This window comes from Eupeodes corollae, chromosome 3, assembly GCF_945859685.1.
Source record: "Eupeodes corollae chromosome 3, idEupCoro1.1, whole genome shotgun sequence".
In the NCBI taxonomy this organism is placed as follows: domain Eukaryota; kingdom Metazoa; phylum Arthropoda; class Insecta; order Diptera; family Syrphidae; genus Eupeodes; species Eupeodes corollae.
Genome location: NC_079149.1, coordinates 71,918,103 through 71,933,117, shown reverse-complemented (window position 1 = coordinate 71,933,117; position 15,015 = coordinate 71,918,103). Strand labels below are relative to the sequence as shown.

At 33.0% G+C, this 15,015-nt stretch overlaps 1 long non-coding RNA gene across 1 annotated transcript; it reads right to left on the bottom strand.

Annotated features, from left to right (window-relative positions):
• Positions 1-10,523: 10,523 nt before the first annotated feature.
• Positions 10,524-10,968, bottom strand: LOC129949148 (uncharacterized). The gene is made up of 3 exons (XR_008782008.1): positions 10,911-10,968; positions 10,736-10,851; positions 10,524-10,673 (listed from the first exon to the last, which is right to left on the bottom strand). It is a non-coding gene; the product is annotated as an uncharacterized LOC129949148 (long non-coding RNA).
• Between the last annotated feature and the right edge of the window lie 4,047 nt (positions 10,969-15,015).

Here is a 15,015-nt window from a genome sequence, read left to right as displayed (position 1 = left end):
GAATTGTTAGGTGGAATTCAAATTAATTGCCACACCTGATGATCTTCATAGACATGAACGAAACGTCGCGTCGTGACAACATAAATGATTGTTTTTTCATTGAGCTAAAGCCCGTCATTAATATTTGCATCACTTTGAAAAGGTCACTTCCATCAACAACTGGACTACATTTTCTTAAATACATTTTCTTTCGGGAAAATAATAATATTTGAAATAAATACAAAATATGGCCGTTTCATAAGATTAGTTTTTTTGTAATTTTCTTATTTACACTCTTCAATGTCCAGTTTTTGATGCTTAAATGATGCAACTAGCTGACCCGAAAAACCTTGCTTTGTCATATAAATAATTTCTAGAGAATATTTTGATAGAAATAAATAACTTATTGCAAGTGTGTGGAAGTGGTATATAAGTGGGAGAGCTATAGAGCACTGTAAACGGTGACAAAATATTAATATAACAAATCACCAAACAATTTTTTTAATTTATTAAAATTAATTCTTTAAAATTATATAAATATCGCTAATTATGACTATACTGCAAAAAACAATATCAATACATCAATGCAACAGAGCAACAGAGCAGACAATATTTTTTGTGATCCCATCTTTCGCCAATACAAACAAACTGGATGGTTTGCCCAATCGAGAGCACGCCACGTATAATTGTCCGTGTTAAAAAAAATGACGTGATCAAATCTAAACAGCAGACAGACATCGTTTGGCCTAGAAGCTTACTGATAGTCATTGCGAGTGCAAATCTATTTGGAATTTTAATGCGTTTGAATTTAATTGGCAAATCTGTGGGTATAATAGGGATTCGCGGTAATAATATATTTTGACCTCAGAATTTGTCATTTAAAATTATGGCTTCGAAAACATTTTGTACTTATATTTTAATTACTAATCGCGTGCCGTCACACAACCGTAGTGGGATTAAATTACGAAAAAAAATTACCGGAGATCCAACCTGTTAAATCCCATGAGTTCAAAAATTCCGTTGGTTAATTTACCGCTTCGGTAGCATAACAAACTGTGTCAATAAATTTGTATGACACCAAGTCTCATGGTAACAAATGTTGTATCTTGAGATTTAATTCGTTGACATCCACATTTTTTGTGTTGCTAAAATTGCTCTTTCTGCCAGCCGCTCATGATTTGTATATTGTGTCGGTACTTATATATCTAGAAATATCTGGTCAATGAGAACATCTTGTGAATCAAAAATCTTGCAGAAATCGTCCTGTAATTATATGCATCCCGTTTCATCTGTAGTAACTTTTCCGTCGCCTATATCTAACAGTTGTTTTGAGAATGATTCAACGCACTGATCTTGAATTATTTGAGCACGCATATTTACTTTCAGTAGTACTTTTTTAACAGAGTGCCGCCAAAAGTCTGTCGTTGTTTTTATATCTTTCAATGTCCTGTTCAACGCCTCAGGCGAATGTTTGTGTTCCATGTGCATTCATCCCAGATAATAATTTACACTGTTTCAGGACTGTAGCTATGGATGGTCGTTTTTCTTTATTGCACACCGCGTCTGGGTTATTTTGAATATTAAGTGGCAGTTTAAATACTGATTCAGATGTTCTAATTCCATTCAATAAAGTTGCCGCAATGCCAGAAGATGCAACAGCCAATGCGATACCATTATTTGATCGTATTTAAGCAATAATTAGCGAAATAAGGAATGTTTTTTACAGTTTCACCTGATGCATCCAAAAAAAAGAATCCACCTTGTCCTGCCGAAACTGCAAGCATGATGTGGTCATAAATGGGTCTTTAATCTTTATTCATTAGTGCTACATTGTGAGCCATTTCTACAATATTGTATTGTAGTTCACGATTCAATTCAGTGTCTATTTAATAAGATGCATTTCGATTTGGTGAATCCATACCGAAATGACTGAGTGGTAAGTTGGCAATGATAATGCAAAGGTCACTAAATACTACCGTAAGATCGTTGCACCATGTACTATGTTGATGCAATTAAACCATAGCACTTACTAATATAAAAATAAATAAAAACCTATTCTCAGTCCTACCGAATATATATGCAAAATTTCATTGAAATTGGTTAAGCCGCTTCGGAGGAGTATGGCAACTAACACTGTGACATGAGAATTTTATATATTAGATTGTAGCTATTTTATATACTATTGTTTTTCTCATCTCCAACAAAATTTGTTAATTATTTTCTGTTTATATAGCCAGTCCGTATAAACATGATATCACAGCCTATAGTATTTTTTTCAAAAAAGTTACAGACCATAAAATTTAAAAAAGCCTGGGATGCGATGCATTGAGAGAGGACTTTACTACTCAATTGCATCCGTTGGATCGCAGCGCTGGTGCCGTGGTCAGAATTTATAGCGGCGCCTAAGTAGACAAAGTCTTTAACTACCTCAAAGTTATTGCTGTACATGGTGAAGTTTTGTGCAAAACATCGTTGTTCAATGTCCATCTTCTCCGCTTCCGTCGCAATTCTCAAAAACGCACCACTGACATCACGCTTTTATCTTCCCATTATGACAATATCATCTGAGTATCCAAATAGTTGGATAGATCTTTGGAAGATTGTGCCTCTATTGTGGAAGATTTAATTTTTCGCAATTCTTTCAAGATCTTTGTCTAAAACCTTTTTTGACATCAAATGCATCGGTGAGAACTTTTCCGACTTTGATAGAGCAGCATGCATTTACTATTGTCATTCTGCACAAACGGATAAATTTGACAGGGATTCCAAAACAAGAAATGGCTCTGTAGAGCTCTATCTGTCATGTGCGGCTTTAAAATCGATAAAGAGAAGTCGGATATTGACTTGAAGTTCCAGAGTTTTTTTTTCAAGATCTGAAGTAATGTGAATATTTTGTCAATAGTGCACTTTTCTGGTCTGAAGCCACAGGACCTACCAGGTTGTTAACAAACGGCTTTAGACGTTCACATAATACGGCAGAAAAGATCTTATATGCGATGTTCAAGAAACCTCTATAGCTGGCCCGATTAAGAGAGTCTCCTTTCTTAAGTTTTAGGGAGCTCCAGCCGCTCTGTTAGTCTTCAGTTTCGATATAATAACTTTAATGAACTAACTAACTTATTGTGTAATGTTGACTGGAATCAACTGCTCCTAAATCGTAATATTGATGACATGTGTCTAAATTTTTATAGTATTATTTTTAACTGTATATATGAAACTACGCCATTAAAGAAATCTCGCTATAAATCAAAAACTCCCCTATTGTTTGACACTCAGTTAAAAAACTTAAAAAATAAAAGAAAAAGACATGGCTAAAATTTAGTAAAACTAGAGCAGAAGAAGACTTCAGGATTTATTCCGAACTTAAAAATATTTTCATTGACTACTCCAATAATCTATACTCTGACTATATTATAAAAATTGAAAATGAATTGAAACAGACCCCAAAAAACTTCTGGGATTTCCTGAAAAGTAAAAAAAAAACTGACGGTTACCTAAACTATATGTCTTTTAATAACACAACAAGTCATGACTCCCAAATAATTTCAAATATGTTTGCTAATTTCTTCAAAGATGCTTTCGACGTGCCTCCTTCTTTTCAAATTCCCGATTCGTTCTTTGCAGCCCAAAATTATCCACACCTTATCTCACTTGACTTGACAATATGTGAGGATTCAATTGTTCGTTGTGTCTCAGAACTTGATGACTGTTTTCACCCTGGCCCTGATGGAGTACCATCATGTGTTTTAAAAAAATGTGTGTCTCATTGATCCTACCCTCGGTTTGCTTTGTTCAATGAATCTCTTAGAAGCTCAATTTCCCCACTATTATGGAAAAGTGCATTTATAACTCCGATTCATAAAAAAGGGTCTAAGAATGAAATAACGATTTACCGGCCGATTGCCAAAATGTCCGTTATTCCCAAACTATTTGAGTACATTATCTGTAACATGTTATCCTTTAATTGTAATTCAATTGTATGTAAAAATCAACATGGTTTCGTCCAAAATAAATCAACAATTACAAACCTACTTCACTTCACTTCTTTCTGCCTTGACTCCTTCGAAGATCGTAAGCAAGTAGATTGCGTATTCACAGATTTCAGTAAAGCCTTTGAAAAATTGTGTTACAAGACTTTAGTCCATAAACTTAAGGCCTTAGGTTTTAACGACAAATTCTTGACGTGGATCTCGTCCTACCTTAAGAACAGAAGTTATAGCGTTATACCTATTCAGAAATGAAATCTCCGACCAATTTTGCGTAAACTCTGGTGTTCCACAGGGTAGCCATTTAGGTCCTTTATTATTTATCTTATATACATATAAATGACATAACATCCGTTATAAAAAGTTCTCCGTTTTAATATACGCTGATGACATTAAAATTTTCAAATCTATTAGTTCAATTAATGAATAATAATATTTAATTAGTTATTGCTGATGTAAAACGTGCAAAAAAACCAAAGTGTAGCAAATGATTCTTTCCTATTTGGCGTCCCATATTTCGACGACGAAAATCTAGATTCTACATTTAACTTCCTTTGCGAAATTATTAAATTTAAAACACCGTATGACCGAAATTTTGTTCTAAAGACCATCGTGCAATTTCGTTAACAAAATAAAAGAGATGCTTGCAAGACATTGACTTAAACTCTACAAAACCTCTCCATATGAGGGAAGCTTTAACTAAAAGCAACCAAACAATTTTTCAACATGCAATGGCCTTAAAAAAACAAAAACAGTTGTCATCTGTATACGCTACGCATCAAGAGGAATAGTGTATGTAAAACGACTTATGAACGAAGCTGCTGAAACGATCGACGCATCGAGAGTTTGGACAGGGTTGCCTGCTCTGAAGATTAAAGTTATATATATTTTATTTTGATTTTCATTTAATTAATTCTGTAAACTTAATATACATTTTTCTGTTTCCTTTATTAGAATTAGAATTAGAAACATTTTTTATTAATTCATTTTTTCATTTCCAACTTCAAACTAGTACAATAGCAAGTGTAAAAAAGGAATAAATAATAGCTATCATTCTTTAACTTGAAAGTTAGTATTGAATGAAACATTGTGATTTAATTTTACAATTATAAGAAACTGTTGTGGGGTGACAATCAGCAATACAAATAATAAAACAATGGTTCATTGAGGTTAGTAAATCAATAAATGTTTCAAAGATAGTATAACTGAATATAAAAAGAGTAGGTATATACATACATTCATAGGTACTAAATAATTTATCATAAAATTCAGGCAAAAATAACAACAAATGGTATATTTTTTATGATTATAAAACTATGATACAAAATTCAATAATAGTTATCAATAGAATTTAAATCAATTATAAAAAGTCAGTCTTTTACTTTTTTTAAGAAATAGTTTAAGTTTTGAATTGTTCTGATAGACAAAGGTAATTTATTAAATGACTTAGGTGCTGCGGCAGTATAAAAGTTAGAGAAATGAGTCTTATGGGCAGTATGTTCATTGACAAGGTGCATGTTGTTTATTCTTAGATTATATAACTACGAGTTCCTACTGGGAATATTACCGCTTTGCTTTAAAAATTCTTTAAGTACTTTGAAAATATACAGATGTCTCAAAGGTAGAATCCGCTCCAGCCGCGCCGCTCTGTTAGTCTTCAGTTTCGATATAGCTATCTTCACTTTGAGGTAGGGTTGGTGAAATTCTTGTTCGTCACCCCGGTTGATTGGTGCTATCTCCTTACATTTCCTAGTCATCAAACCAGGGCGGGGTGTCGCTGTCGTAGCCGTGTGAAATCTAGTGCTTCAGCGATGATAACAGCGATCGCTGATGGCAGTTAGACAATGTTGCCACTCGTTTTCAATACTTGATAAATTAATTTAGGGCTTCGTATGAGGTTGTTAGAGACTCAATCGGAAAATGACATGACAATCTCTTGCGATTGTAGCCTTATATCGTCAAATCTTTTTACAGTACGTCTATGTTTTGGCTTCGATCGGGATATCCGTAATCCTACCTTGGCTACAATAGGGTAGTAGTTTAAGTCAATCTTGGCCCTAGGAACGTTAGATAATCATGTTAATCAGGAGATTTCCATCTCCCCTTGTAAATATTGACATTTGTTATCTTCTAAGATAGCAGTGGCCATATGTCTTAGCTCGAAGAATATGTCTTTGGTGTCTTCATCTTCATGCGGAATGTCGTGATGCACTAGCTCACACTGTTGAAACTCAAGACTTTTAGCCTGAGTCTAGTTCCAACAACAAGTCTAAGCCCAAATAGTCGCTGCCTTTATTCTCGGTAACATTCGCCGTAGTATATGTACATGGCAGTGTTTTAATTTGCATTAACTCGTTCCATCCCATCACACTTCCTCAACGGCAGTAATAATGGATTTGAACTTAAGATAGGGGTGAGCAAACAAAACATATTGTGAAATGTATACTTATAGTTTTGTTGTGGTCTATGATATTAGTCGTCTTCATCGGAGGAAAGAAGTTTAAAAGCAAAATTAAATTTTTTAGGAAAGAAATGCCTAATTTGTTTGATTAAGAATTCATTATTTAGTCAAAAAACCACATCCCACAATAAATCTAAAATAATATTTACTGCAACTCTTTAAGTAAATCCTGAAAAGACTGATGAGACCGGCGGGAGTCTCGGCGAATTTCTGTTTTTTTTTTTGTTAACTATTGCCTTTTCTAGTCTCGTGGTCAGCCTAGTTCCTAGAATCTAAAACTATATAGATTTTCATAGCCTTCACATAGATTTTGTAACAGAAAACAATATCAAGATGTACTGAAAGGGTCCTTAAACCAATCCGTTGAATGCTTTTCTTATAACATCTAATTTAAATAAAATGAAGGACTTAGGTCGCACGAACTTGCTCGTTTATTCAAAGAGTCGGTTAAAAATATTTCCTGTATTTTAAAATTTAAAAATGTACCTGGAAAAAATTTGTTTTCAAAAATTTAAATGCCATTTGATTTATCAAAAAAAAACATTGATTTTTAAATTTTTGTATTTTATAAAGTTAATTTTGAGATAACATTTTTCACCATTTTCGAAATATAGAACTTGAAGAAAAAATGCTTAGTATTTTTTTTTAACAAAAAAGCAAAAACAAAATTTTATAAGCGCCTGAGCAGAAAAAATTATTAAAATCGGTTGAAATTGGAGAATAGTTAAAAGCAAAGTACCAGTTCTATGGGGCGTACCCTCCTCCATCAACACAAACATATTTTTTTGTATTAAGTTAGAATTCTTGATTTTGGCCAAAAAATTTGTATGAGACTGCTTATATTTTTTTTTTAAGAAAAATGAAAAAAGCGCCTAACGCGAATCGGCTCAAAACCTATATTTGAAACTTTAAATCAATCGATCCAATTCATTGGGTTAGAGAAGCCAGGACAGACAGACAGAATCAGACTTCCTTACAAATTTGAACATCGAAGCATTGTTTTCCTTCTAGGATAGTACTTACAATACAATCAATAAAACAAGTTTAAATTTATGGAGTTTAATAGGTTAAACTGTTCACTTTTGAACATGTATTTGTCCGAAGTACGACGATTATTCTATTTTATCTATATTAAATTAATCATAATAAAAGTATGAATTAAAACGAAAAATGCAGCAAGATAATTTTTATGCAGGGTTATAGTATTCTGTCTTTTATACTTCATACTGCCAAAATACAAAGAATGGTGACGGCGGAGGCAATATATCATGTTTTGTTGGAAAACCTATCCATAGTATAGTAGGATCTTACACGAATAACAAAAATAATATCCGTAGTAACCACCGATGAAAATTAGAGTAAAATCTTACTATGTATGGGTTTTTGACTTTTATACGAGTCTCGAATGGATAGTTGTGCATTTGGAATCATTTGTGTTTTCCATTGAAAAAAAAATCAATCTATTATTGTTGATATTATTTAGTTTTGTTAGTGAAAATGGACTAACTTATTTTGAAAGAGAAAACAATGGAAAAGATATTTATGTACTGATTTGTATCTACTAATTAGGTTTAGATTAAATAAATCTTGTTGGTGTTTCCACCGCTCAAGAAGATTTAAAAATGATTAAGTTTGTTAAGCACTTTCTAAAATGCAAATAGTGTTTCGATGTTTTCGATGTGTGAAGTCCCAGTGAGATAGTTTGATTCGTGTTAAACAACGAAGAACTGATTAGTTCAGCAACATATAAGAACACCTACTACATGTCCATTTTTTTTAATTTGATTAAAACAAAACTATATTTTTTATACACAAAAATGAAAATAAACAAACAATAATGCTTTATCTGTCTTTATTCAACTCCTCCATACAGGTTATTCTTCACAAATTTTGACTCGACTCCGATCTCCGAAGGGATTCGAGTCGAACCAAGCTCATTTCAACTCGATTCAGGTATATAAAGAATTGAGGCGAACTTCAAGCTCGCTTCAACACCACATGATAATGTAGTAGTCTACGAACAAACCGCCTCTTTGAAGCAATTGTTAAGGAACTTTTTTTTTATAGAATGTCAATTTCTTACTGTATACATATATAGAATTTAAAAAAAAACGCACTTATTGTGAGCAAGCTCATCGAAAAGTTTTTCTTAAGTATTGCTCTAAATTTATAAATTGGATAGAATTTCCAACATTTCTATCCCAAAATCTGCAATTAAGAATCGGTTCTGTATTTACTATATCTCGGTATTTAAACAAACAAGGTGATTGTAACGGCATCCGACTTGCAGTAAAACAATCAGATATAATGAAAACATCGTTCACATTTTTGTTAAAAATGCAAATTTTCATGTTGTATCTTTTCTAGATTTTGTTAATCATGAGATATACTACAAAATAACTTCCATTTTTTCTACGAGCAAGAAACGAAAGTTTCGAAAAATATCTAATGTCGACAATATCGATTTTCCATATGTCTGTATTGATTCAAGGTTGACTAAAAATCTTAAAATTTGCATAACTTATGTATATCAGAGATTTGTATTTTGCAGATTATAAATTAAGTATTTATTCGATTTTTTTGGCTTTCCCTTTCTCTTTTGCTTTCTTTTTTTTCTTTGAATTTATGGCTTATATTTCAAAAAAAATATCCGAATCTTTTTCCAATTTTAAATAAAACAAATTCCGGCGTTTTTTCAAAAGGCAATGTCAGGCTTAATTTCTGTAAGCCATAATTTCCTTGTTATTGCTTCTTTCATAAACAGTTTTTATATGAATGCCAAATACTATGCATTCGATTCATTTTTTGCAAGGTCGTAACCAGAAGAGTCAACAGAGAATCGCCGTCAATACCACATTTGCCTTAACTAAAATGTAGTTTTAGTATTTGCACTTATGTAGTGTACTTAAATATTACAAGACAGTTAAATATTTAGCATTAAAAAAAATGCTCTTGATATAAACCAAAATAAATCTTGAAACATAATTTTATTGAACTACCTATACAATATATTCATGCAACTGTATTTGTACATACATATGTATGCATATTCGATGTAAGTTTTATCTCTGGGCTGCAATAAATTTGTGGAAAAATAATTATATCATTAATTATACCCAATGCGCTAATCCAATTGCTCAGCGAAGGATAAAAACATACAAAAATCTCATATAAGCATCCAAAGGATCTGCGAACAAATTACCATTTACCAGATTTTTGTACTCTCGTTTGGAATTCGTATCGCCCGCCACTGTTCAGAACCGCTTCGAAACACCACGAAATTCAACTTCAATTTCATTGTGAATCACATTTCTTTTTCGTTTTATGAAGGCGGGTAGGGCAAAACCAGGGGGCGTACTTTTAAAAAGAATGGGGGAATACATGGCTCCTTCACGTCACATAAATGTCCGAAATGTGAAATAATAAAAAGTTTTAATGAATTTTTGTTCCATCGGAGTGTGAAAAGTCGAAATTTTTTCGGAGATGCATTGTTTTGGGAATCAAAAATAACCATTTGGGATGCTTTATTGTTTTGGTATTCGGGTGTTTTTAGTTCAAAGCTGCTTCTCTGGCGGTGGTAATTGATGGATGGGTGGATCAGAATGCGCTAAAATGTGGGTTGAAATATGCTTCAAACAACTCTGTGCAATTATTTTTATCCTTTGCACAATGAATTAAGTGCATGGTTAAAAAAAGAAATATTTCAATTTGTTCTTAAAAACTTATATACATTCAGAAATGAGTGAGTGCTGTTCGGTTGAACGATGATTATTATTAAAAAATCTAAAATCTAAAATCTTATAGGTACTAAATATCGTTAAAAGTATGTTTAAATGAATATACAAATCAAACATTACAAACTTTTGTAGGTTATTAAAAGATAATCAATGATTCATATAAAATTTGAAGCAAAACTAATAAGGGAGATAGGGCACTTCTATGGAATAAGTGGGAAATATTCATAGTACAATTTAGACTATTTCTTCTCGCCTTACTTGATTAAGCAACATGACAAAATAACAGTTTTTGGTAGATTAAAAAAAGTATTGACTAAAATAACTTTATTTAAAATTAATTATAAATTGTAGAGTTCTGGCTTTTCAAAAAGGTATAATTTATAAGTGTTCGGGTTTCCGTTCTTTTAAAATTTTTTTTAATGTTGAAACAGTTTTTAAGCCGCTTTACTAAAAACCATCATTATATCTTCTCGCCAAAGTTAATGTATTATCCCCTCATAAGGCAATTTGCTAAAAATATAAAATCTAAAAATAATAAATCTTGGTTGGCCAAATTAACAATTTCCAAGTACTTTAGTCCAATAGTATCCAAACAATCCATATGCTACTTTCAAATAATGAAAGTGAAAAGAAGCCAAACGAGCCAGTCACTTGAATGGGAGTTGTGTTCCAATAAAAATGGAGTTTCCTTAAATTGAATATATAACTAAATCATTTGCGTAGATTAAAGCGTTTACGGGTGCTTACCATCTATTCACTCTCATCTAAGAACATTTTCATTGATTGATGATGATGTGTTCCCTATAAAACAAAAATTAAACATATAGGTACCTATATTAGTAAACAATTCAAATCCGTATACCCGCAGGTATTTTAAATTAAAAGGCTTTCTTGGTTTTAATTGGTTTAAAACCACGTGGAATCCGCGGGTAAAACCATGCGGATTGCGACACACAAATTTTTTTAATAAAAGAGACAAAAACATATTACTCTTATACTGAATTGTGTGTATGTATTGTTTCAACACGAATTTAGGTAACGACAACTCAGAATGTAACCGGGCGCCAGACTAGTATTAAAAATAAAACTTCCTTACCGATGTTAATGGCGACAGAAGTCTGCCAAGCATAGCTGAGCATTGAAAAAAATACCCACCTATGTACAATGTACATATGTACAACATCAACTTGTCGAATTATAATTGATGAACAAAACTCCTTTCACCACCGACAGACGACCTACGTTTGGCGCCACACGAATTTTTATATTGCAACGTGGAGCCACTTCTTTTCTAACACAAGCAACCTTTATAGCACAACCAATGTTTCCATGTCATAAGTTAACCTAGCAATAATGAGAGAGTTGCTCTCAGGGGAACTGCACCCTAGCCTAGTTCGACCCTCTCCCTCTGTTGTATTCGTTAAAGAAATTTATTGACTTATGGCTTTAAATATTATTGTTACTTTTCCGCACAAAGAAATATGGATTTATTGTTTGCAGAAAATTTGAAAAAATATAATATCCGTTCATTTAAAACAAATAACAACCGTGAACAAAAAGGGGATAAAATATATATCAATTATTTAAATCATAGTCTTCGCCATTAATTTTTACATTGATGCCAGGAGGTGAAGTGGATATTCAAATTATTGTTTATAATGACGACTTCGGTCATTTCATGTCTAACTTCGAATGTCTGTTTTTACAATGCCCGATAAATATGTGGAACTGTCAGTTAAAATTGGACTAATAGTATATTAATTTCGGCAAGTCGGAATTTCAATATTTTGGTATTCACCTCGTTAACATAATTTCAAAGTTTACGATTTTAAGAAATGAATCTTGATTTTTTTAAAGTTTTAAAATCTTCAACAACAGCACCACCATTCCCCCTTTTATCTTTGACAACAACCTAACGCCCCACTGTAGATGAAAAGTACATACAAGAACTATGTGTTATCTTAACAGTTTTTTAAGTTCTTAGTGGAAAATTATCGTAATAGGTTTGTGTTGTTGTCATGGCATAAGAAAATCTGTTGTCAAAATCAAATCTGAAGCTACCCCAACCTTAATGCTACACTCAGCTATCCAATTTGAGAAATAGGCATAAGCAAACATAAGCTTTTGTCAAAAAATGCAACGAAAATTCACTTAAGTTTGCGAAATTACTGCATAGCCATAATGCAATTTTGCTCACGTATCTACATGTCAGATTTTACTTATGCGGCGAGCGACTGGGATCGCTCTTGCTTAATTGTGCTTAAGTTAACGAAACTGAGAAAAATTGAACGAAACGGAGCTAGACTCCATTATGTTCACTCGTATTGAGATTCTTTGTATTCACACGTTTACTTATGCGCGCATATGCTAGCTTATGCCTATTTTAGTTGGGCCTTTGGTTTCTTGGGTTTCTGATGTCGTGTTGTTTGTTCGACTTCTGGAAAAAAAATTAAAATGCATATTACTATTATTTAAAATAACGCAACATATCAAATAGAAAATTTCGAATAATATACACGTTCAAATAATTTCTGTTTTGCATGCGAATGATAACTAAATTCAATGTTTTTTCCATAGACCGTGGTCGCGATTGAATACCAAAATGTATGTTGAAAAAAATCGTGTTTTACGTTTCTTACAGTATTAAAAAAGGTTATATTCGCAAGTTTTTAAAATGTCCTGTCTATTAGATAATTTCTTTTAATTGTTCTTTTGCGTGGTTCGCTTTAGTTTAAATAACTTTTTGTAATCAAAAGTTAATAAAGCTTTTTGGTTAATTTGTAATCTTTGGTGTCAGATGTGGTGTTTCTCATAAAAATTTGTTAAAATAAACAGCCCACCACAGAACCGAGTAATAACAACGAAAATTCCACGATCTTGAAGACTATCCATGACATTGGAAATCGCCTATACAAATTATCAGCCAGCTTAACTTGACTAGACGAGTATCGGATTTGGAAAGCACAGCACTCAATGCAACAGCTTTTGCGAATCGTGTCTTTGCTAATAGTCGCATCTAGACATCTGTGCTTCCAAATGAAAATACGTCAACTCAGAATCTAGGTCCATTGTCACAAGATCCAACTGCTGTCCAACCAAATAGCCGTGGATCGAGTACAAGCCCCGAGTTCGACTCTCCAGGCCAAGTTTCACTCGATAATCCTTTTCGTAGAGGATGAACCAGCTAACGGTGCAATAAAACAACCTAGAAGAGCGTGTTTCTATTTTTCCACAAACAACAATCGGCAGTATTCCCAGACGAACTGCTATTCGCCTGATGGAATGTGATCGAAAATCTTCGTGAAAAGATTACGAGGCGCATTCACGCATTGTGCCCAAAGCTAATGAATGGTCCGACACGCAATCTCGAATTTTTCTTTCTAGAAGTTTCATAATTCATTCATTCTTATGTGGGGGCATTAGAAAGTGAAAATCTTATAACCTATTACTACGTTTTGGGACCGCCAAGGAGTCTGCAAATGCATACACTTTATTCCGAACCAGATATCAAAAGAACGGTGAAAACTTGTTGAGTTCGCAAACCGATGTTCAACGATTGGCTCGATTAGGTAATTCGTCTTTAAAAAGAGATGTCCGCTACAGTTTATGCATTCAAAATATTCTAGATGGCATTTGATATAGTGAAGTTCAGTATCGAGTACGTGAAAGTGAACCTAAATCACTCCCCGATGCCTTAGAGATTACCCTTAAAATTAAATCAAGTCGTATTGCGAACAAAGCCGCACCGCGATCTGCAAATATTTTACTTGCCCAATTTATTTACACTTCAGAATTCAGAATTTTTCAGAAAGTAGTAAGCTACGATCAGAGGCTCATCATAAGTGCATGTGTTATTTGTTAGTAAAAAATAATACAAATATAGCCTAACACACGCACAAAATACAAAACAAAATTAGCATTTTAACTATTATAGAACAAAAAATAAAAATGAGAACGTTTACGATATTGGAGCACTGGTTCTAAACAATGATTTTAATCCCACCCTTATTTAAATTTAATCTATCGATGAACAATTTAAGTTATATAAAATGCTCATTCGACTTAAAGCTTCATTGCCATAGTTAGTTCTGTGGAAGTCAATATGTATAAAATCAAATGTGCGCAGGTGATGAGTTCCGCCTCGGTAATTCAAATGTACACAAGATAGCAAATAAGGTGCATTAATTTCACCATTAATGAGTTGATGAAAAAATACTAAGTCATTATTAACACGCCTTTGATGGAGAGATTGCATTTGAAGAAGTAGAATACGATGTTCATAGGGAGGCAGATCATAGGGATCTTCCCAAGGAAGACCTTTTAGGGCAAAGCGAATGAAATTATGTTGAATTGATTCAATACGTTTTCTATGAATTTCGTAATAGGGAGTCCATACCTGCGAAGCATATTCAAGATGAGGACGAACATGGCAATTATACAAAGAAAGGGTAACATAGGGATCATTGAACTCCTTTGCCCAGCGTTTTATAAAACCAAGCATAGAACTTGCCTTATTAACAATAACATTAATGTGATGTGTAAACTCTAAGTTGGAACAGAAATGTACACCTAAATCTTTAAATGTGGAGACACGACAGAGTTTTTGCTGTGATATACAGTAGTCAAATACGTTACTGATTAGTTTTTTAGTGAAAGTTATAGTCTGGCATTTTAAAGGGTTGAGTAAAAGGCTATTTTTCCCACACCAAAATGTGAAACTATCAATGTCGGCTTGTAAAAGAATACGATCATGGTTATACTTTATTATTTTGAAAATCTTCATATCGTCAGCAAAAATGAGAAGTTCACTTGAGCGTAGACATGACGATACATCGTTAATAGACAGGATGAA